Here is a 25,541-nt window from a genome sequence, read left to right as displayed (position 1 = left end):
AAGCATGCAGAGAAACAGATTGACTACAGTCAGTAATTGTAAAACTACAAAGTGCTTCTATATGGTAAGTGAAGCTGATAAAATGGACAGTAATTGTAGAAACAAGGAGGTGGTTTTAATGTTATGGCTGATCGGTGTATAGTGATGCTGATGGCTTACAATAGAATGGAATGTTTAATAATCTTAAGGTAATGCGTCTATATACTTTTGGCAGCATGTTTTATCAAACACACTAACCAGAGTGTGAATAACATTGAATAAATTGTAAATAAATTGGCGAATCAACTTAATACTGTATAAGTTTTAGCTTAAACTTACAGTTTAGTTAACTAACAACCCTCAATTCCTGAACTTTTGTTTTTAGTTTGTTTTGGGTCCATGTGTTATTTAGGAGGGTCAGACCACCTAATCCCCCTCCTTAATTCGAATCATGACATTGAAAAGTACATGAACAAAAGGATTCATGAATCCTCACCAACATTCACGTTCCACTCAACATCATTCAACATTACAGATTCTATAAAGCAACTGAAACTCAAGAGGGCAGTGAGGTGGAAGCCAAACTGCAAACAAACTGGAAACCCTGCTTGGCATTACAGACTGGCACTAATGAAGGTTCTTTAGTTGATTGAGGCATTTATCAGCTCAGGGTGCATGCACTGCCACAGGAGCTGCCTTGTCATTGAGCTTCTCTGGTGTACTGTTCATAATTCTGCCGTCTACACCTCTCTTCTACTTCCTCCAGCTAGCCTCCACTGAGAAACCCAAACATGAACTTCTCAGTAGAGGATAGCTGGAGGAAGTAGAAGTGAGATGTGGAGTATAATGACGAGTATCAAATGTTGCTTTTGTAGAGGCATAATTAGAAACTAATATATATAATCGCATTAATATATCCAGTTTGCCTTTATTTTACAGTGCTTTTCAAATTAATTCTACAAGCTTTTGCATTAAATAATCAAGTTTTATATAAATTTATTGAATTTAAATGTCCTTAATTTTTTTCTTTCCATTTTTTCCCAATTTTCCTCTTAATTTAGTCGTATTCAATTACGCAATTGCATTCCGCTATCTCTCTACTGATGTTGATCTCCACTCTGGTTGAGGAGAGCCGTGACTAACACACACCAACATGTGTGCAGTAGCATCTTTTCACCTGCATGAGGTGAGTTCATATGTGGATCAGCTTTGTGTACAAAGAGCCACACCCTGATCAACACATTATCCCCCGTCTCTGTGCAGGCACCATCAATCAGCCAGCAGAGGTGGTAATTGCATCAGTTATGAGGTTTCGTCCGGAACCCCCCTAGAACAACAGACAATTGTTGTTTGTGTGTTTGTTATGGCAGAGCTGAGTTTTGACCGACGAATTTAAAATGTCAGCTCTGGTGTGCTAGTGTGTTTTACCGCTGTGCCAAATGTAATAAATTTTTGTACAATTTCTATACAATTAAGCCAACTTCTAATTATTTAACAAAAAGTAATTATTACATTTTTTATTACAATTAATTTTTGGTTATTTAACAAAAGTAATTATTATTATTTTATTACAATTAACTTCCAGTTATTTAACAGAAGTAATTATTACATTTTTTTATTTACAATTAACTTCCAGTTATTTAACAAAGGTAATTATTTTATTTTTTATTACAACTTCTAGTTATAATTGCATTTTTATTACATTAAACTTAATATAAGTAATTATTAAATTTTTATTAGAATTAACTTAATAGAAGTAATTATGACATTTTTATTAGAATTACCTTTCAGTTATTTAACAGAAGTAATTATTACGTTTTATTAGAATTAACTTCCTGTTATTTTTTTATATTTTTGTTTATGCATTTTCCCCCATTTTCTTCCTTTTAGCGCATCCAATTGCCCGATGCCCATGCTTCCTCTCCACCAATGCAGATCCCCGCTCTGATTGAGAAGAACAATACTAACCCACGCCCCCTCCGACACGTGGGCAGCAGCCGTGTGCATTTTGTCATGTACACTTTGACGAGTGCAATGCGGATCAGCACTGTGTACAGAGACACACACCCTGACAGCACTCTTTTCCAGTCTCTGTGCAGACTGTGACCGTTGTCCTTGTGGTCTCTCAGCCCAGCCGGCAGGCAGAGCTAAGATTCGATATGATGTATTCGAGATGCCAGCTCTGGTGTTTTACCAATGCGCCACCTGAGCGGCTGCATTTTTTATTACGATTAACTTAATAGAAGTAATTATTACATTTTATTACAATTAACTTCCAGTAATTTAACAAAGGTAATTATTACGTTTTTTATTACAATAACTTCCAGTTATTTACAAGAATTAATTTTTACATTTTTTTATTAGAACTAACTTTCTACTTCATTTAACTGAAGTAATATTAAGTTAATATTTTATGCTTCTGTAGAAACTTTTAAACCCTCATGGAACACCACATCCACATTAAAGCCCGTCTTTAATAACTGCATTGTAGCCGCATGGCATTATGGGAGTGGAAATCCCACCAACAGGAAACTAGATTGTCCCCAAAGCTCATCACGAGCCATTTAAACAGCCTCTTCATTGTGAGATCTTTCTTAGCTGGCGTGTGGAGAAAAAACAACTGGACTCAAACCAGCGCACATGTGAGCGTGTTTGTGTGTGTTTTTATTATCCGACTAGCACAGATAGTAGTGTGATCCTCTCTTGCCCCCTGAGGACACTATTTTGGCCCGGAGACAGTGGGGACAGAGGGGAATCTGAGACCCTGTTATGAATGTGCTTTGATTTCATACGGCGGTGCACAGTGGGCTGCTTGTTGCGGTGGCATCCAGATGTGCGCTGTGCAAAGACACCCTGTTAGCCCTGCTGGGGAATGGCCTTGTCTAAGAAGACAGTGAGGGGCCCTATGATCACCTCGGCCTGGACACCACACACACACACACGCCAGGAGCTTAATCAATTCAGTACCAGGCAGAGCGGGACATGTCCAGGCGGCGTCCATTCAGTCATTCTGTTCAGAGACGATCTCAGGCTTGAGGTCGATTCTGTGTGTGTCTGTGTATAACAGCTAAAAACATAGATGTTCCTGAAGCACATTTCACAGCATGTTGAGAATGAAAGAGCCACTAGAAAGACCAAATATCAGGCGTAACTATTTAACCTTTTCCACTGTGTTTACTTGAAGGAACAGTCATATTTGACTTGCTTTTGATTCTCTTTTAAATCAGTTTATAAGACCAAGAGAGACCCTAGAAAAAGCTGGCAAATAACATCATGGTATCTTCTTCATACTTTTTCCAACCTCACTTTCCCAGGATGCTTTGCAGTAGTATAAACAGTATGCTAGTCCATTTTTAGCCTGCATGTTAATGATTAAAGAAAGAAGATTTTAAGCATCAACAACCTAACATGAAGCATTAAAAAATACTCAAACATCTCATACCAGCAGGTGATGAGTAAAACTCTCAGCTCTAAAGTGGCTTTATGAGTACCAGGACAACTGCTATACTACAATATTACAATTACAATATTACAGCTACAATACTACAACTACAATGTTACAAATACAATATTACAACTACATGTTATTAGCTACAATATTACAGTTAAAATAATACAACTACAATGTTACAGCTACAATGCCACAACTGCAATATTGCAGCTATAATATTACAACTACAAAATTACAACTACGATGTTACAGCTACACTATTACAGCAACAATAATATTAACTACAATATTACAACTGCAATATTACAGCTACAATGTTACAACTACAATGTTATCAACTACAATGTTACAGCAACAATATTATGAACTACAATATTACATCTACAATGTTACAACTACAATGTTATCAACTACAATATTACAGCAACAATATTATTAACTACAATATTACAGCTACACTATTACAACTACAATATTATCAACTACATTAGTACAACTACAATATTACAACTACAATAATACAGCAACAATATTATTAACTACAATATTACAGCAACAATATTATTAACTACAATATCCCAGCTACAATATTACAACTACAATATTACAACTACAATATTATAGCAACAATATTATTTACTACAATATCCCAGCTACAATATTACAGCTACAATATTACAATTACAATATTACAGCTACAATATTACAACTACAATATTACAGCTACAATGTTACAACTACAATATTACAGCTACAATACTACAACTGCAATTTTACAAATACAATACCACAACTACAATGTTCAACTACAATGTTATCTACTAAAATATTACAACAACAATATTACAACTACAATGTTATTAACTACATTATTACAACTACATGTTATCAGCTACAATATTTAAACTACAATATTATTAACTACTTTATTACAACTACATGTTATCAACTACAATATTATTAACTACATTATTACAACTACATGTTATCAGCTACAATATTACAACTACAGTGTTATTAACTACATTATTACAACTACAATGTTACAGCTACAAATTTATCAACTACAATATTACAACTACAAATTTATCAACTACAATATTACAACTACATTAGTACAACTACATGTTATCAGCTACAATATTACAATTAAAAATTTATCAACTACAATATTACAACTACATTAGTACAACTACATGTTATCAGCTACAATATTACAACTACAATATTATTAACTACATTATTACAACTACATGTTATCAGCTACAATATTACAACTACATTATTACAACTACATGTTATCAGCTACAATATTACAACTACATTATTATTTACTACATTATTACAACTCCTTGTTATCAGCTACAATATTACAACTACATTATTACAACTACATGTTATCAGCTACAATATTACAACTACATTATTATTTACTACATTATTACAACTACATGTTATCAGCTACAATTTTACAACTACATTATTACAACTACACATTTATCAACTACATTACTATCAACTACATTATTACAACTACAATGTGACAACTGCAATATTACATTTACATTATTATCTACTACAATATTATTAACTACAATAATACAACTACATTATTACATCATTATTACCTGATAGTGGAAATCCCACTAGTGACTGTTAGCATTAAAAATCTAATGCAATTTCAAATGCCTGTTGTTCTGATGTGACTGTGTTATGGGTTCTCTATTGTATTTGCTCTTTATCTAAAGAGTATTTACATGTGTGGTATGCTTTTACTGTCTTATTTCAGCTCAGGTCTGTAAACATAATGCTAAGATTTTAGTCCATTATGTCTTATTAAAGTCCACAGAAATATCAAAGAAGTTGTTAAGTGCTGAAGTGCAAAAAATCATTACATTTATGTTGTATAAAAGACTAAGATGTTCCAGTATAATACAGACAGTCCATGAAGCACTGGTTTACCCTGGGAAGAGCATGGGCCACATAGTTAGGAGTGTTTTATTTTTAAGAAGCAGGAGCAGAATGTCTTTATTTGTCATGTATACATATACACATGCACAATTATTTTTCTGCGTATCCCAGCACAGGGTCAGACATTGTATGGCGCCCCTGAAGCAGACAGGGTTAAAGGTCTTGGCTGCATGGCAGAGCTGGTATTCAAACCCTCAATCCTACAGTTACTAGCTCAAAGCCCTACTCACTAGGCTACCACTGTCCCTTTGGAGTTGTGGCCATATGGGGATCGAACCTGTGACCTTGGCGTTATTAGTACCACACACTACCCAACTGAGCTACCCGGCCAGGGCAAAAAATGTCATGTTAGAAGTGGGATTCGAACCCACGCGTCCATTCGGAGACCAGAATCCTCCATTATTCTGAAAGGTTGTTAACCTTGAGTTTGGCGCCTTAGACCGCTCGGCCATCTTGACACTGACAATACAATTTCCGCATATCCCAGCTTGTTTGGAAGCTGGGGTCAGAGCACAGGGTCAGCCATTGTACATTTGCCCAAGGGCCCAATAGTGGCTATGAGGCAAGGACTGGGTTTAAACCAACAGTCTGCCAATTGACGGACCAATTCTCTACCTACTAGGCTACCACAGCAACTTTCTGTACTACACTATGGGTTTGGTATTCTAGGGAGCAAAAATGCAACCATTCTTTCTTCAAACATGACGAGCTTGATCATTGCTAATAAGTTTTGTGTTTTTGTTTCATCGGAATTGTAACAATGCTTGAGTGGAAAATTTAGATGTGACCACATCTGCTATTTCTTGTAGCAGAGGATGCAGTTTGTTCTCATCCTGCAATTGGACGACTGCTTGCTTGCTGTGATACAGCTTTTTCTACTGGGCACGACTGTTCTTGTTTAGCAGATACAGATACAGAAGCAAAGATACAGACATCATTTGAGTGTTTCTCTTTAGGGGTGCGAGTTATACATAGAGAGGGCCGTATAGTGACCACACACACACACACACACACACACACACACACACAAACCTTTACACCTCACAATGGCATGACTTCAATAGTCGTTTACATCAGTAGGGGTGTTTTTATGTGGGTGCCTGTAATCATTGACCGGGTTCTTTCACCAGAGGCGAAACGGCATAAGACCTCCAGGTGTGAGCGGAGTCTTTTGTGTTGCTGTTGATTTTTTTGTAGAGCACCTTCCCAGAAGAAGTCCCACATCACAGATTCTGAATTTCATACAGGGCGCCTCCCGCTGTTTGCTATACAAATCACAATCGATGCTTACAAAGAAAGGCTATCGATGCACCACTCTTTTACCTCACTTACATTATTATACCTAGTCTGGCAAGGCCATACAATCACACATATTTGTACCATATGGCCAAAAGTATGTGGACAGCTGACCATAAGCTTGTTATACATCCTATTTATTTGAAAAAAATAAACACAGGTGCAAGTTGCATTATAATTTTTTATGTTGTTTTAAATGCAGCTTTATTCATTCATTCATTGTCTGTTCTACCACCACATTATCCAGTTAAGGGTTGCGGTGGGTCTGATTCATTGGGCAAAATGTAGAAACCACCTTGAACAATTGACCAGTCCATCACAGGGCACACACACACCTAGGGCAATTATCTCCATTTAACATTGCTGTATGTCTTTGGACTGTGAGAGGAAACCGGAGCACCCAGAGGAAACCCACACAGACACAGGGAGAACATGCAGACTCCACACATAATGGACCCAGACTTTCTTGCTGTAAGGCGACAGTGCTACCCACTGTTCCGATGCTCACGTGCCCATTGTTGGCACTTTCGGCGGTGGACATCATGGGACAGCATGGGCACCCTGACTGGTTTGCGGCTATGCAGCCCCATACACAAACTGTGATGCACTGTGTATTATGACACCTTTCTATCAGAACCAGCATTAACTTCTTCAGCAATTTGAGCTACAGTAGCTCGTCTGTTGGATCGGACCATATGGGCCAGCCTTCGCTCCCCACGTGCATCAGTGAGCCTTGGCCACCCATGTCGCCGGTTTACCACTGTTCCTTCCTTAGACCACTTTTGACAGATACTGACCACTGCAGACCGGGAACACCCCACAAGAGCTGCAGTTTTGGAGATACTCTGACCCAGTCTTCTAGTCATCACAATTTGGTCCTTGTCAAACTCACTCAAATCCTTATGCTTGCCCATTTTTCCTGCTTCTAACACATCAACTTTGAGGATAAAATGTTCACTTGCTGCATAACATATCCTAATATATGTTAATAGTAAATTCCTAATCACCTAAATCACCTAAAACCATGATTAGAATGTTAATACCATGTGATTTACTTTATATTACAAGTTTTTTTATGAATGAGTATCTGTTCATTTACTCAACAAAGACATTTCCACCACCTCTGCTGCCTGTGCCCATTTCCTGACCCAGATAGTGAATGCATCTGATATTGATGGTTAACGAGGGGCTTTTCTGATGGACAGATCGATACCCAGCATTCAATGTGATTGGTTTGTCACAGTGCCAGAGGACACCTGCTGTAGCTTTAGTGTTTGACCGGTCGATAATTGTAGCCTTTTGCTGGGCAGAGAGAACTGCAGCCTGCTGCCTGCTAAATGTGGTGATGTCAGAAAGAAGTGGCTGAGTTCATCCATTATGAATAGCTTCTATATTGCTGAGATCAGTTACTATATGATGATAATAACAAAAATAGTATTTGAAGTATGTATTTCACAACCTGACCTGATTGTAGCATAAACCTGACATGCCAGGTGTGATACATTGTCATGAGTGGTTAGAACAGATGATATTAAATATCAGGTAACAGTTTTATGTTACAAGTACCAGTAAATACCATGGCAACTCTCATAATATGTGAAGTCATAACAGTTTCCTAATATGTAACAACCTCTTTTGGATTAAAGATATTTGCTGTGGCCAGACCTTTATTGAACAGTTCATGTCTGAAAAACCTAGTGGCATGTCTCATTAAAAGCAGTTATGTAAGGAAGGAATGAAAAATATACACCATAACATTAAAACCACCTCCTTGTTTCTACACACATTGTCCATTTTATCAGCTTCAATGCACTTTGTAGTTCCATAATTACTGACTGTAGTCTTCAATGGTCAGGACTCTCCCAGGACCACCACAGAGCAGGTATTATTTGGGTGGTGGGTCATTCTCACCACTGCAGTGACACTGACATGGTGCTGGTGTGTTATTGTGTGTTGTGCTGGTATGAGTGAATCAGACACAGCAATGCTGATGGAGTTTTTAAACACCTCACTGTCACTGCTGGACTGAGAATAGTCCACCAACCAAAAATATCCAGCCAACAGCGCCACTATAGCTTAGTAGCAGGTAGACAGTTGTCCTAATAGATACTGAAAATACAACATCTGGCATAAACTACATACAATGTTTGAAACCACATCATTTAATAAAAATAAATGATTTTAGATTTCTGTTAGCAGAGGGTGTGAATCCCCTGAACCTAATCATTTGGAGGTGTGTCCATATACTTTTAAAATAGTTTGTACTAAATGTTTTATGTAATATAAAACTATAATATTTCAATTATTTTCCTTTCATTTCACACTGTTCTATCTAGGTCAGGGTTGCTGCTGCTCCAGAATCACTGACCACAATGTGCTAACACACCCAGGACAGGATGGCAATCCATTGCAAGGCCTTGGGCATTTCCCACCATACATATCCAATCATGACTGTATGTAGACGCCCAACCGGTTGATAGCACAGATGTGGATTTAAACCCTGGATCCCAGAAGTAGTAAGTCTAATTTATCCTTACGCCACCCAGGCGGCCTGTCTATAATATTTATCTATTAAAAACTTTATATTTATTGGCCCACTCTAATCTACTAAATTAGAGATCCCATCCACATAACACTGTGAAGCACAATCAACAATAAATGACACTCAAACTTAATGAAGATAAATGTGGCACCCTGACCCAGATACAAAGTCCAATCTAGGATTTAAATGTCTTGTGGTATGTCATATCCAAACAACCCAGTTGTACTCTTTAAAAAAAAGGGGGGCAAGAGCAACATAGCAGAAATGATCGCTATCGGCTTTCACGGTGGAGACGAAAATTCCCCAAAGCACTAAGTTCTTCTGAAATGTTCCCCTCTGGGACAATTTAAAATGAAACCGCAAACTAGACAAACACAGCGCTGGAAGCCGACACATTCCCTCAGCTGAGACCGCTGATAGGCCGGCGCTTGGGTTTGCCATGGTCAAATGAGTTAAATCTTCTAAATGGTCAGGCCTGATTTCAGAGTGAAGAAGCAGCATGAGCTGGGATCACTAGCACTGTCTGACAGCTTAATAATAATATACAGTATGTGTTTTCTAAGCGCCTGTAAATCATCCAGACAAGAAACAGTGTTGGGTCTCGGCCATTAATAACGGCGTCGTGTTTTCACATCTCTCATGATGATGAAGGGTGCTGCACAATGTGATCACTGAGTGAAAAAAAAGACAGAATATGGTCAATGAATTATAAAACTGCTGTTTTGAAACAGGGTGGTATGACATATGTTAAATAAAACAACAATTCCACCTTTGCTTTAATAGAAATATACAGTGCCTTGCAAAAGTATTCAGCCCCCTTGAACTTTTCAACCTTTTGCCACATTTCAGGCTTCAAACATAACGATATGAAATTGTAATTTTTTGTGAAGAATCAACAACAAGTGGGACACAATCGTGAAGTAGAACGAAATTTATTGGATATTTTAAACTTTTTTTAGAAATAAAAAACTGAAAAGTGGGGCGTGCAATATTATTCAGCCCCCTTGCGTTAATACTTTGTAGCGCCACCTTTTGCTGCGATTACAGCTGCAAGTCGCTTGGGGTATGTCTCTATCAGTTTTGCACATCGAGAGACAGAAATTTTTGCCCATTCTTCCTTGCAAAACAGCTCGAGCTCAGTGAGGTTGGATGGAGAGCGTTTGTGAACAGCAGTTTTCAGCTCTTTCCACAGATTCTCGATGGGATTCAGGTCTGGACTTTGACTTGGCCATTCTAACACCTGGATACGTTTATTTGTGAACCATTCCATTGTAGATTTTGCTTTATGTTTTGGATCATTGTCTTGTTGGAAGATAAATCTCCGTCCCAGTCTCAGGTCTTTTGCAGACTGCAACAGGTTTTCTTCCAGAATGGTCCTGTATTTGGCTCCATCCATCTTCCCATCAATTTTAACCATCTTCCCTGTCCCTGCTGAAGAAAAGCAGGCCCAAACCATGATGCTGCCACCACCATGTTTGACAGTGGGGATGGTGTGTTCAGGGTGATGAGCTGTGTTGCTTTTACGCCAAACATAACGTTTTGCATTGTGGCCAAAAAGTTCGATTTTGGTTTCATCTGACCAGAGCACCTTCTTCCACATGTTTGGTGTGTCTCCCAGGTGACTTTTTATAGATATCTTTGAGAAATGGCTTTCTTCTTGCCACTCTTCCATAAAGGCCAGATTTGTGCAGTGTACGACTGATTGTGTCCTATGGACAGAGTCTCCCACCTCAGCTGTAGATCTCTGCAGTTCATTCAGAGTGATCATGGGCCTCTTGGCTGCATCTCTGATCAGTCTTCTCCTTGTTTGAGCTGAAAGTTTAGAGGGACGGCCGGGTCTTGGTAGATTTGCAGTGGTCTGATACTCCTTCCATTTCAATATAATCGCTTGCACAGTGCTCCTTGAGATGTTTAAAGCTTGGGAAATCTTTTTGTATCCAAATCCGGCTTTAAACTTCTCCACAACAGTATCTCGGACCTGCCTGGTGTGTTCCTTGGTCTTCATGATGCTCTCTGCGCTTTAAACAGAACTCTGAGACTGTCACAGAGCAGGTGCATTTATACGGAGACTTGATTACACACAGGTGGATTCTATTTATCACCATCAGTCATTTAGGTCAACATTGGATCATTCAGAGATCCTCACTGAACTTCTGGAGTGAGTTTGCTGCACTGAAAGTAAAGGGGCTGAATAATATTGCACGCCCCACTTTTTAGTTTTTTATTTCTAAAAAAAGTTTAAAATATCCAATAAATTTCGTTCCACTTCACGATTATGTCCCACTTGTTGTTGATTCTTCACAAAAAATTACAATTTCATATCGTTATGTTTGAAGCCTGAAATGTGGCAAAAGGTTGAAAAGTTCAAGGGGGCTGAATACTTTTGCAAGGCACTGTATATATATATATATATATATATATACATATATATATATATATATATATATATACGTATATATACTATATATATATATATATATATATATATATATATATATTAGGGCTGTCAAACGATTAAAATTTTTAATCGCGATTAATCTCAGAATTTTACATAGTTAATCGCGATTAATCGCATTAAAAAAAATCTGTGTAAATGTTATAGTAAACAAGGATTTTTAAGTGAAATGTTACAATTAAAATGGTGAACACATTTTATGCTAAATGTACTTATGTTAAAAACTGCTGGGACAAGAGAAAACTGTAAGGGAGTTTTATTCACTCACATACTAGGCAGTAATACTATCCAATGGTTTGATGGACGTTTCTACACGAAGTGAGTGTGTTTTGACCCTTTGGGGCTTCCATAGTTCATGGACAACGTGCTTGACTCAGCTGTCCGGTATTCTTTACCGTAACAGAATAAGTTAATAAAGTGTTCTGCTCCCGACAACTTGTGAATATAGCGTGTATTTATTTCTTTATTATGCAAGTGCAGATGCTACGACGCTCTTTTACATTTTGTTAACAAACCGCAAATGAAAAACGGTGACATGTCCGACATTAAAACGTTTGTTCTACCAGTCAAGTGTCAACATGAACTAGAATTTGCGTTAACGGCACTATTTATCTTAATCGCGTTAAATTGAGATTGCGTTAATGCGTTATTATCGCGTTAACTTCGACAGCCCTAATATATATATACAGTGTATCACAAAAGTGAGTACACCCCTCACATTTCTGCAAATATTTCATTATATCCTTTCATGGGACAACACTATAGACATGAAACTTGGATATAACTTAGAGTAGTCAGTGTACAGCTTGTATAGCAGTGTAGATTTACTGTCTTCTGAAAATAACTCAACACACAGCCATTAATGTCTAAATAGCTGGCAACATAAGTGAGTACACCCCACAGTGAACATGTCCAAATTGTGCCCAAATGTGTCGTTGTCCCTCCCTGGTGTCATGTGTCAAGGTCCCAGGTGTAAATGGGGAGCAGGGCTGTTAAATTTGGTGTTTTGGGTACAATTCTCTCATACTGGCCACTGGATATTCAACATGGCACCTCATGGCAAAGAACTCTCTGAGGATGTGAGAAATAGAATTGTTGCTCTCCACAAAGATGGCCTGAGCTATAAGAAGATTGCTAACACCCTGAAACTGAGCTACAGCACGGTGGCCAAGGTCATACAGCGGTTTTCCAGGACAGGTTCCACTCGGAACAGGCTTCGCCAGGGTCGACCAAAGAAGTTGAGTCCACGTGTTCGGCGTCATATACAGAGGTTGGCTTTAAAAAATAGACACATGAGTGCTGCCAGCATTGCTGCAGAGGTTGAAGACGTGGGAGGTCAGCCTGTCAGTGCTCAGACCATACGCCGCACACTGCATCAACTCGGTCTGCATGGTCGTCATCCCAGAAGGAAGCTGACGCACAAGAAAGCCCGCAAACAGTTTGCTGAAGACAAGCAGTCCAAGAACATGGATTACTGGAATGCCCTGTGGTCTGACGAGACCAAGATAAACTTGTTTGGCTCAGATGGTGTCCAGCATGTGTGGCGGCGCCCTGGTGAGAAGTACCAAGACAACTGTATCTTGCCTACAGTCAAGCATGGTGGTGGTAGCATCATGGTCTTGTACTGTGACATTCTGAAACAGAGCATGATCCCCTCCCTTCGAAAACTGGGCCTCATGGCAGTTTTCCAACAGGATAACGACCCCAAACACAACCTCCAAGATGACAACTGCCTTGCTGAGGAAGCTGAAGGTAAAGGCGATGAAGGTAAACCGAACTGAGCACCTGTGGCGCATCCTCAAGTGGAAGGTGGAGGAGTTCAAGGTGTCTAACATCCACCAGCTCCGTGATGTCATCATGGAGGAGTGGAAGAGGATTCCAGTAGCAACCTGTGCAGCTCTGGTGAATTCCATGCCCAGGAGGGTTAAGGCAGTGCTGGATAATAATGGTGGTCACACAAAATATTGACACTTTGGGCACAATTTGGACATGTTCACTGTGGGGTGTACTCACTTATGTTGCAGCTATTTAGACATTAATGGCTGTGTGTTGAGTTATTTTCAGAAGACAGTAAATCTACACTGCTATACAAGCTGTACACTGACTACTCTAAGTTATATCCAAGTTTCATGTCTATAGTGTTGTCCCATGAAAAGATATAATAAAATATTTGCAGAAATTTGAGGGGTGTACTCACTTTTGTGATACACTGTATATATATATATATATACCCTCACAGGACAACCACAGAGCAGGTATTATTTGGGTGGTGGATCATTCTCAGCACTGCAGTGACACTGACATGGGGGTGGTGTGTTAGTGTGTGTTGTGCTGGTATGAGTGCATATAAGACACAGCAGCGCTGCTGGACTGAGAATAGTCCACCAACCAAAAATATTTCCACCCAACAGTGCCCTGTGGGCAGTGTCCTTTGACAACTGATGAAGGTCTAGAAGATGACCAACTCAAACAGCAGCAATAGATGAGCGATCGTCTCTGACTTTACATCTACAAGGTGGACCAACTAGGTAGGAGTGTCTAATAGAGTGGACAGTGAGTGGATACGGTATTTAAAAACTCCAGCAGTACTGCTGTGTCTGATCCACTCATACCAACACAACACACACTAACACACCACCACCATGTCATTGTCACTGCAGGGCTGAGAATGATCCAACACCCAATAAATACCTGCTCTGTGGTGGTCCTGTGGGGGTCCTGACCATTGAAGAACAGAGTGAAAGCAGGCTAAAAAAGTATGTAGAGAAACAGATGGACTACAGTCAATAGTTGTAGAACTTCAAAGTGCTTCTATATGGTAAGTGGAGCTGATAAAATGGACAGTGAGTGTAGAAACAAGGAGGTGGTTTTAATGTTATGGCTGATTGATATGAAATCCACCTACAAAGCTTCAACAATTAGTGTCCTCAGTTCCCAAATGCTTATTGAGTGTTGTTAAATGGAAAGGTGATGTAACACAGTGGTAAACATGCCCCTGTCCCAACTTTTTTGGAACGTGTTGCAGGCATCAAATTCAAAATGATTTAATATTTGCAAAAAAACAATAAAGTTTATCCGTTTGAACATTAAATATCTTGTCTTTGTAGTGTATTAAATTGAATATGGGTTGAAAAGGATTTGCAAATCATCGTATTCTGTTTTTATTTACGTTTTACACAACGTCCCAACTTCATTGGAATTGGGGTTGTATATATATATACAGTGTATCACAAAAGTGAGTACACCCCTCACATTTCTGCAGATATTTAAGTATATCTTTTCATGGGACAACACTGACAAAATGACACTTTGACACAATGAAAAGTAGTCTGTGTGCAGCTTATATAACAGTGTAAATTTATTCTTCCCTCAAAATAACTCAATGTACAGCCATTAATGTCTAAACCACCGGCAACAAAAGTGAGTACACCCCTAAGAGACTACACCCCTAAATGTCCAAATTGAGCACTGCTTGTCATTTTCCCTCCAAAATGTCATGTGATTTGTAAGTGTTACTAGGTCTCAGGTGTGCATAGGGAGCAGGTGTGTTCAATTTAGTAGTGAGAGCTTCACACTCTCTCATACTGGTCACTGAAAGTTCCAACATGGCACCTCATGGCAAAGAACTCTCTGAGGATCTTAAAAGACGAATTGTTGCGCTACATGAAGATGGCCAAGGCTACAAGAAGATTGCCAACACCCTGAAACTGAGCTGCAGCACAGTGGCCAAGATCATGCAGCGTTTTAAAAGAGCAGGGTCCACTCAGAACAGACCTCGCGTTGGTCGTCCAAAGAAGCTGAGTGCACGTGCTCAGCGTCACATCCAACTGCTGTCTTTGAAAGATAGGCGCAGGAGTGCTGTCAGCATTGCTGCAGAGATTGAAAAGGTGGGGGGTCAGCCTGTCAGTGCTCAGACCATACGCCGCACACTACATCAAATTGGTCTGCATGGCTGTCACCCCAGAAGGAAGCCTCTTCTGAAGTCTCTACACAAGAAAGCCCGCAAACAGTTTGCTGAAGACATGTCAACAAAGGACATGGATTACTGGAACCATGTCCTATGGTCTGATGAGACCAAGATTAATTTGTTTGGTTCAGATGGTCTCAAGCATGTGTGGCGGCAATCAGGTGAGGAGTACAAAGATAAGTGTGTCATGCCTACAGTCAAGCATGGTGGTGGGAATGCCATGGTCTGGGGCTGCATGAGTGCAGCAGGTGTTGGGGAGTTACATTTCATTGAGAGACACATGAACTCCAATATGTACTGTGAAATACTGAAGCAGAGCATGATCCCCTCCCTCCGGAAACTGGGTCACAGGGCAGTGTTCCAGCATGATAATGACCCCAAACACACCTCTAAGACGACCACTGCTTTATTGAAGAGGCTAAGGGTAAAGGTGATGGACTGGCCAAGCATGTCTCCAGACCTAAACCCAATAGAACATCTTTGGGGCATCCTCAAGCGGAAGGTGGAGGAGCGCAAAGTCTCGAATATCCGCCAGCTCCGTGATTTCGTCATGGAGGAGTGGAAAAGCATTCCAGTGGCAACCTGTGAAGCTCTGGTAAACTCCATGCCCAGGAGAGTTAAGGCAGTTCTGGGAAATAATGGTGGCCACACAAAATATTGACACTTCAGGAACTTTCACTAAGGGGTGTACTCACTTTTGTTGCCGGTGGTTTAGACATTAATGGCTGTATATTGAGTTATTTTGAGGGAAGAATAAATTTACACTGTTATATAAGCTGCACACAGACTACTTTTCATTGTGTCAAAGTGTCATTTTGTCAGTGTTGTCCCATGAAAAGATATACTTAAATATCTGCAGAAATGTGAGGGGTGTACTCACTTTTGTGATACACTGTATATACACAGTGGGGGAAATAAGTATTTGATCCCCTGCTGATTTTGTAAGTTTACCCCCTTACAAAGACTTGAACAGTCTATAATTTTTATGGAAGGTTTATTTTAACAGAGAGAGACAGAATATCAACAAAAAATCCAGAAAAAACATTAAATAAAAGTTATAAATTAATTTTTATTTAATTAAGGGAAATAAGTATTTGATCCCCGACCAACCAGCAAGAATTCTGACCCCCACAGATCGGTTATGTGCCCATGAGGCACACAAATTAGTCCTGTCCCTGTATAAAAGACACCTGTCACAGAATCAGTTTCTTCCGTTCAAATCTCTCGACCACCATGGGCAAGACCAAAGAGCTATCAAAGGACGTCAGGAACAAGATTGTAGACCTGCACAAGACTGGAATGGGCTACAAGACCATCAGCAAGAAGCTTGGTGAGAAAGAGACCACTGTTGTGCGATAATTCGAAAATGGAAGAAATACAAGATCACAGTCAATCACCCTCACTCTGGAGCTCCATGCAAGATCTCACCTGGTGGGGTAAGAATGATTCTGAGAAAGGTGAGGTCAGCCCAGAATTACACGGGAGGAGCTTGTCAATGATCTCAAGGGAGCTGGGAGCACAGTCACCAAGAAAACCATTAGTAACACACTTCGCCGTAATGGATTGAGATCCTTCAGTGCCCGCAAAGTCCCTTTGCTCAAGAAGGCTCATGTACAGGCCCGTCTGAAGTTTGCCAATGAACACCTGAATGATTCAGAGAAAGCTTGGGAGAATGTGATATGGTCAGATGAGACCAAAATTGAGCTCTTTGGCATCAACTCCACTCGCCGTGATTGGAGGCAGAGAAATGCCCGGTGGGGATGGTGTTCTTGGGGTCATATCCAGCATTTCTCTGCTCCCAGCTCCCTTGAGATCATTGACAAGCTCCTCCCGTGTAATTCTGGACTGACCTCACCTTTCTCAGAATCATTCTTACCCCACGAGGTGAGATCTTGCATGGAGCTCCAGAGCGAGGGTGATTGACTGTGATCTTGTATTTCTTCCATTTTCGAATTATCGCACAACAGTGGTCTCTTTCTCAACAAGTTTCTTGCTGATGGTCTTGTAGCCCATTCCAGCCTTGTGCAGGTCTACAATCTTGTCCCTGACGTCCTTTGATAGCTCTTTGGTCTTGCCCATGGTGGTCGAGAGATTTGAACGGAAGAAACTGATTCTGTGACAGGAGTCTTTTATACAGGGACAGGACTAATTTGTGTGCCTCATGGGCACATAACCGGTCTGTGGGGGTCAGAATTCTTGCTGGTTGGTAGGGGATCAAATACTTATTTCCCTTAATTAAATAAAAATTAATTTATAACTTTTATTTAATGTTTTTTTTCTGGATTTTTTGTTGATATTCTGTCTCTCTCTGTTAAAATAAACCTTCCATAAAAATTATAGACTGTTCAAGTCTTTGTAAGGGGGTAAACTTACAAAATCAGCAGGGGATCAAATACTTATTTTCCCCACTGTATATGCAATATTTAAACATTTTGTTACCATCATAAATAACTCTGCACAAGCCAGTGTTTTACCATATTTGTATTGTTCTGGTTTCTAAGTAACGATCATTTATCATTTATCACAAATATTTGGTCAGACATTGAGGAAGAATTTAACATCCGTAATGGAAATTCTGGACCCTTCATTGGCCCTAATCCAAAATCTAGGCAACCTGATGTGGACTGTTGTTTACTGAGCAGCACCCACATCATCTACAAGCAATAACAATTCATTCTGTACTTTTTGCTATTCGTTTGGAGCAGTTTTTTAAGCAATTTTATCATTATCTTTTGAGTAAACGGAACCTTGCCATTGGCTGTGAACGCATCAGTATACCCTTATATTATATTGTTTCAAATGAAATATGCAGATTAGAAGTCAGATTTACATATTGGGTTCAAACTGTCTAGATGTATGGAACACTGCATTTTTACTTTATTTGCATTGTTCATACTGTCCCAACCTTTTCTGATTTTGGGTTGTATTTGGAAGGGTGTCCATATACTTTTGACCACCAGAATAAGTGCAGCATGTCGGTATAGAACTCTAATTCTCTGCCTAAATAGTTTGTACTAAAGGTTTCATGTATTATAAAGCTATAACATTTTTTACCATCAGCATTAATGTTCTACAGGTAATTTAGAACACTGTATCTGATTGGCTTAAAACATTCTAAACATGCCAATTTTTTACCATATTTGTATCATTCTGGTTTCTAAGTAACGGTCATGATAATCTTAGTGATAAACAATTTTATCACAAATATTTGGTCAGACTTTGAGGAAGAATTTAACATTCGTAATGGAAATTCTAGACCCTTCATTGCTCTTAGTCCAACATTTAGGCAACCTGATGAGAAAACCGAGTCCTGTTAGTTATTAACATTCATTCAACCACACCAACATCATCTACAACCCCAAATCAGAAAATTGGGACAGCATGGAAAATGCAAATAATAAAAACACAGAGTTTCTTACATTTACTTTGACTTGTATTTGATTGCAGACAGGATTAACCTGAGATATGTCATGTTTTATCTGCTCAACTTAATTTCATTTATTAATAAACATCCATTCCTGCATTTCAGGCCTTCAACACATTCCAAAAAAGGTTGGGACAGTAAAGCATTTACCACTTTGTAATGTTGCCATTCCTTTTCACCACACTTAAAAGATGTTTTGGCACCGAGGATACCAAGTGATTTAGTGTTTCAGCTTTTATTTTGTCTCATTCATCCTGCAAACACGTCTTAAGATGTCCAACAGTACGGGGTCGCCGTTGTCGCATTTTTCATTTCAAAATTCTCAACACATCCTCTATTAGGACAGATCAGGACTGCAGACAGGCCAGTCCAGTACCCGTGCCCTCTTCTTCCGCAGCCATGCCTTTGTAATGTGTGCAGCATGTGGTTTTGCATTGTCTTGTTGAAAAATGCATGGACGTCCCTGGAAAAGATGACATTTTGAAGGCAGCATATGTTGCTCTAATATGTCCCTGGCTTTTGGACTTGTTGCTGATAACAGTCTGTATGGGGATTTTTGTATTTGGTCTAGAGGACACGGCATCCATTTTTTTCAAAAAAAGACCTGGAATGTCAGATTCATCTGACCACAATACATGTTTCCACTGTGTGACGGTCCATCCTTGATGCCTCTGAGCCCCGAGAAGTCGACGCCGCTTCTGGACATGGTTAACATAAGGCTTCTTTTTTTTTGCACAGTAAAGTTTTACGTGGCATTTGTGCATGTAACTCTGTATTGTAGTCCTTGACAAAGGTTTGTCCAGTAATCCCTCACCCATATGCTTATATCAGTTATTGTTGAGTGACGGTTCTTGATGCAGTGCCGTCTGAGAGATCAGAGATCACGGGTGTTCAGCTTGAGTTTGAGCCCTTGGCCTTTACACACTGAAATTCCTCCTGATTCCTTTAATTGTTTAATGATATTATGCACTGTAGAGGGAGAAATATGCAAATCCCTTCCAATCTTTCTACCTTGTTTTTAAACATTTAATCATTTTCTCACTCATCTGTTGACAAACCTTTCCCGGATGCTGCTTTTGTACTAAACCATGATTGACATCACCTGTTTAAAATCGCATCATTATTTAGTTATCACTATTACTAGCTCTAAATTGCCCCTTCCCAACTTTTTTTGGAATGTGTTGCAGGCCTGAAATGCAGGAATGGAGGCATATTAACAAATGAAATGAAGTTGAGCAGACAAAACCTGAAATATCTTGGGTTCAAACTGTCTGCAATCAAATAAAATTCAAAGTAAATAAGTAAGTCAGGTTTACATATTGAGACTATATTAATAAAACAACTAGTGTTTTAATTCTTGTTTTATCAATATTAAGTTAAGAACATCAGCCCTGAGATCACTGCATTCAGTTGTTTGTATCTAAAATACAGTAATTAGGGGACAGAACACTAGCTTTTGGACAACCAACTGAGGCTGAGGCTGACACTGAGGTTTTTCAAACAATAGATACACATTAACTCAGCCATTAATGTCAGTTAGATTCAGAGGTGTGTAACCTAGGCATGACCCTTCCTAATTAATTACGCACACGCGATTGAGCCCGATTATTCAGACAGTAAATGTCTATGACTCCCACCAGTCATTAAACAGTGGCATTTTTCTTAGAGGCATGAGACCATCCACTCAAGGCAAGGGGTGACTAATGACACAGTTCAGGCCTTTGGGCAAAGTGGCAGGGGGGAGTCATTTTACCCCGTCTGTATAATGTTGTGGGGGCACTGGAGACTATGCCTGTGCGTATGCTAACACAGAGAGCCATTCACTGGCCTTTTCCAAAGCGGTATTCTACAGCCAGCAAAAAATTGACTGGCATTTTGCGATAACAACCTGAGAGTCGTTACAAGCGATCATTGTTGAGCACTTTGGCAAAAATGAGCGTGAGACCCCTGGTCATGTGAACTGACCATAAAGTCATTGTTGTGTGTTGAGGATAGCAGGAAGTCTAAGGGGTCAATAATTCTGAAGCATTTAAGGATGGGGGGGGAGGTAGTTACTGAAGCCTTGAATGCTAATTTAAATGTGCAGAAAATTATGTGCAGAGAAGAACCAATGAGGCATAACATTATGACCACCTTCTTGTTTCTACACTCACTGTCCAGCTCCACTTACCATATGGAAGCACTACGAAGTTCTACAATTACTGACTGTACTACATCTACAGTACTACATCTCTAGCCTGCTTTCACCCTGTTCCCTAATGGTAAGGACCCCCACAGGACCACCACAAAGCAGGTATTATTTCAGTGGTGGATCATTCTCAGCACTGCAGTGACATGGTGGTGGTGTGTTAGTGTGTGTTGTGCTTGTATGAGTGGATCAGACACAGCAGCGCTGCTGGAGTTTTTAAATACTGTATCCACTCACTGTCCACTCTATTAGACACCCCTACCTAATTGGTCCATCTTGTAGATGTAAAGTCAGAGACAATCGCTCATCTATTGCTGCTGTTTGAGTTGGTCATCTTCTAGACCTTCATCAGTGGTCACAGGACGCTGCCCACGGGACACTGTTGGCTGGATATTTTTGGTTGGTGGACTATTCTTAGTCCAGCAGGGACAGAGAGAATTCACAGCCTAAAATTCTCATCCGTGTTTTGACACCCCCCCCTCTGCGTCCACAGAATTGTTTGGGAGTTTTCCGATCTCAGTTACCCGAGTCGTGTTTTTAGCTGCTTTAGACTTGGAGATCTTGGACATTGTGTCTAACCGATTGCATTTTTAGAGTTTGATGAGATTATAAAGAAAGAAAGAAACTGTATATAGACAAAATATCGGAAGCATAATACTTTACTGGCTTGTTCTTTTGAGGTGCAGCACAGAGATGATCACGTGTGGAGAGAAGCACACTTTTCCATTACCTATGGAATCCCCAAATTGACAAAATGCACACAATATGTAAACACGTACATCAAACAGTGTCAGCACACTACACCACAGAAAAGTCTGTTACACTAACTTAATTGCCATATGACTGCTAGGACCGCTTCATATTGCATACTGCGCCTCATATTTCAGACGCTACGCAAATGAAAAATTTTAAATCGCTAAACACAAACCTTATATTACACAGGAAACAGCTCATTTCACTGTCTGTGATGCAATCTTCACAGCTGTGGATTAGATAGGGCCCTAATAATAGTGTAGGGCTTAGTGTATGCTTTGCTGCTGTATGGCCTGGGTTTATGGAACAACAGTGCAATCCAAAGCTCACCTCTAAATAAAGTTTGGAGTGGCCTAGTCTCAGACACAGCCAATCATGTCTGTGCTATAGTGGTGAACTAGCATAATACTTCGCTGTGCCATCTGAGCATGACTCAACTTCTTATCGAATTGCATTACATTTTGTTTAAGGATTTGAAACCACTGACAAATATAGAAAATAATAAGGGAATTAGGGCAAATACCTTTTATGGGACGTAATATTTATGTATGTATGTATGTATGTGTTTATTTATTTAGCAGTTCACTCAATTTCTTAACCGCTTATCCAATCAGGGTCGCTTTTCAATGGGCGCAAGGCACATAGTAACACCCTGGACGTGGCGCCAGTCCATCGGAGTCCTCCCAGTCATATCAAATTACCTGATAAAATTTTGCTTCCTCTCTACTGATGCAGACCCCCACTCTGACCAAAGAGAGCCACGACTAACACACGCCCCCTCTAACACGTGTGCAGTAGCTGACTGCATCTTTTCACCTGCACGAGACGAGTTCATATAGGGCTCAGGCTTGCGCATGGAGAGTCATGCACTGATTCGCATCATCCCTTGCCTGATGCAGATGCCATCAATCAGCCAGCAGAGGTCATAATTGCGTTACTTATGAGGAATCTCCTCTGGCAATCCAACCCTGACGGACAAGCCAATCATTGTTCGTTTAGGTGCCGAGAACTGAGATTCAAACTCATATTTACCGCAGTGCCATGTGAGCGCCAGGGCTCAATGAATTTCAAATGAATTCAGATGTGATATATGCATTTGGAGAACAATAACAAAGTAAATTCATGCAAACTAAATCGTGAAAAGATGAGGGCTGCAGTATGAAAACTCGGATGGAGCACACACGCGTGCTTGCTCTACATTTTTTGCCTTCTTCTACCAACACATACTTAGCAGCCTCTGGCGACATGCGCTTTCGGTTTTTGGTGGGAAGGCACGTTTGTCACTGAGTGGGCTGCTGAGGCTTTGAAGTCTACCTAGCTGATACCTTGTGGGTACTCTATCCCCCTGGATTAAGTCTTAAGACATAAATGCCTTTTTTTCCTTCCTTCCTCTCTTGCTCAGCCAAGATTGTCATCTCGGCCTCCGTAATCTTTTGATAATAAAAGCTAATGCAGAAGCACCTGTCACCGAAAGCACTCGACATCCCATAATACCAGGTACTTGAGGCATATCAGTGCCAACCGAGAGCTTATGTAATGACTCATAAAAAGCTCCTGGCTCCTTTGGCGCCTTGTTCTTCTTCTTCTCGACCTCTGTTTTATTTTTATTTTTTATTTTTTTTTTTTTAGTTGATACCATTCCTACATAGTAGTGAACCTTCAGGGCATTGTTTGGGATGGAATCTTTAAACCTTGCCAAGCAGTAAAATCGTGCCCTTCAGGAATCTGGAGAACTAATGCTGTGACATGCTTTTGTCTCACTTGACTGTCTTGTGATGTAGGCGATGAGGCAAGATGTGTAGAGGGTTCCTATTCGACGATGATATGGACAGGACACTAGTTACTAGTCTAGACATGGTTTGATAAATTTGGTCTGGTGGAACTCACAGTGTCCTGCACAGAGCTCTGACCTCAACTTTATTGAACAAATTTGGCATGAATTGGAACATTGATTGCCTACCAGGCTTATATATCCAGCATCATGCCCTGACCTCACAAATGCTTCTTTGATTAAAACGGCAAAGTTTTCCACAAACACATTCTGAAATCTTGTAAACAGCCCTTCTAGAGGAATGCCTGTTATAGACATAAAGAAGAGGGGAAACCCATATTAGCTTTGGATTCTTTGTGGATTGTCTATATTACTGCATATACAGTGGTACCTTGTAACTCAACGTCCCCTAAACTCGAAATCTTTGAAAATCGGCACACACCTTTAACTCGATGTGTTTAGCAAATTAACAATGAACAGCCGCTTTGTTCAGTGCCTGGCTTGAGCAATGTGGTAAACCGTGATCAAAGTGCAAATATGAGACGAATCTGCATTTGTATGGAAAAACAGTCAAATTCACTCTGAAAGCTTCCACATTCACATTCTGTGTTTAGCTGGATTTTCCTCCTGTTTCACTTTTAAACTTGTCTTATAGCTCGGGGTGCTGAGAAATGATGATAATCAGCTTTTCCGAGTCTAAAATACTTTTTAAAAAAAGCTTGACATAGAAACACTAAACCTCTCTTAATTATTACTGCTCATAAGTTCACTCTCCACTAATGAAATTCCTTGTTCGTCACATTAAGCCACATACAGCCAGCTCAAAAGGGATTTTTTCACTTCTCATGTGAATTACTGAGCTTGCTAAGAAGAGGGTATTCCAAGATTAAGCATCTCCACGATTAAGAAGCATAAGGAAACAATAAAGAAGTAAAGATAAAGTGCAGGTTTTATTGTATTTTTATTGATTTGTAACTGTTTTTAATTGTATTTCAGTGTGATTCAGTGTAATAATTATTTTATATTATCCTAAAATATATGCAGGACCACAGAATGCATTAACAGGTTTCCCATACATCCTTATGTGAAAAATACCTTGAAAGTCAACGCTTTTAAAACTCAACGCCACTCCCAGAACCAATTGACGTTGAGTTTCAAGGTACCACTGTAATGGGATGTCCAAACAAGCCTAGGTTAGTTGTAGGCATACCTTAACACATAAACCATAATCTGAGCATTGTAGATAGCGTGTAGATATTGTAACTACCTTTGTTTTAAATATTATATGCAGACCCAACATAGAAGTACATTATATACACTTACACTGACCAGGCATAACATTATCACCACTGACAGGTGAAGTGAATAACACTGATTATCTCTTCATCATGCCACCTGTTAGTGGGTGGGATATATTAGGCAGCAAATGAACATTTTATCCTCAAAGTTGATGTGTTAGAAGCAGGAAAAATGGACGAGCGTAAGGATTTAAGCGAGTTTGACAAGGGCCAAATTGTGATGGCTAGACGACTGGGTCAGAGCATCTCCAAAACTGCAGCTCTTGTGGTGTGTTTCCAGTCTGCAGTGGTCAGTATTTATCAAAAGTGGTCCAAGGAAGGAACAGTGGTAAACCGGAGACAGGGTCATGGGCGGCCATGGCTCATTGATGCACGTGGGGAGCGAATGCTGGCCAGTGTGGTCTGATCCAACAGACGAGCTACTGTAGCTCAAATTGCTGAAGAAG

The sequence above is a fragment of the Trichomycterus rosablanca genome, chromosome 12, assembly GCF_030014385.1.
Source record: "Trichomycterus rosablanca isolate fTriRos1 chromosome 12, fTriRos1.hap1, whole genome shotgun sequence".
Classification (NCBI taxonomy): Eukaryota; Metazoa; Chordata; class Actinopteri; order Siluriformes; family Trichomycteridae; genus Trichomycterus; species Trichomycterus rosablanca.
Note: the sequence above shows the minus strand (reverse complement) of the source record.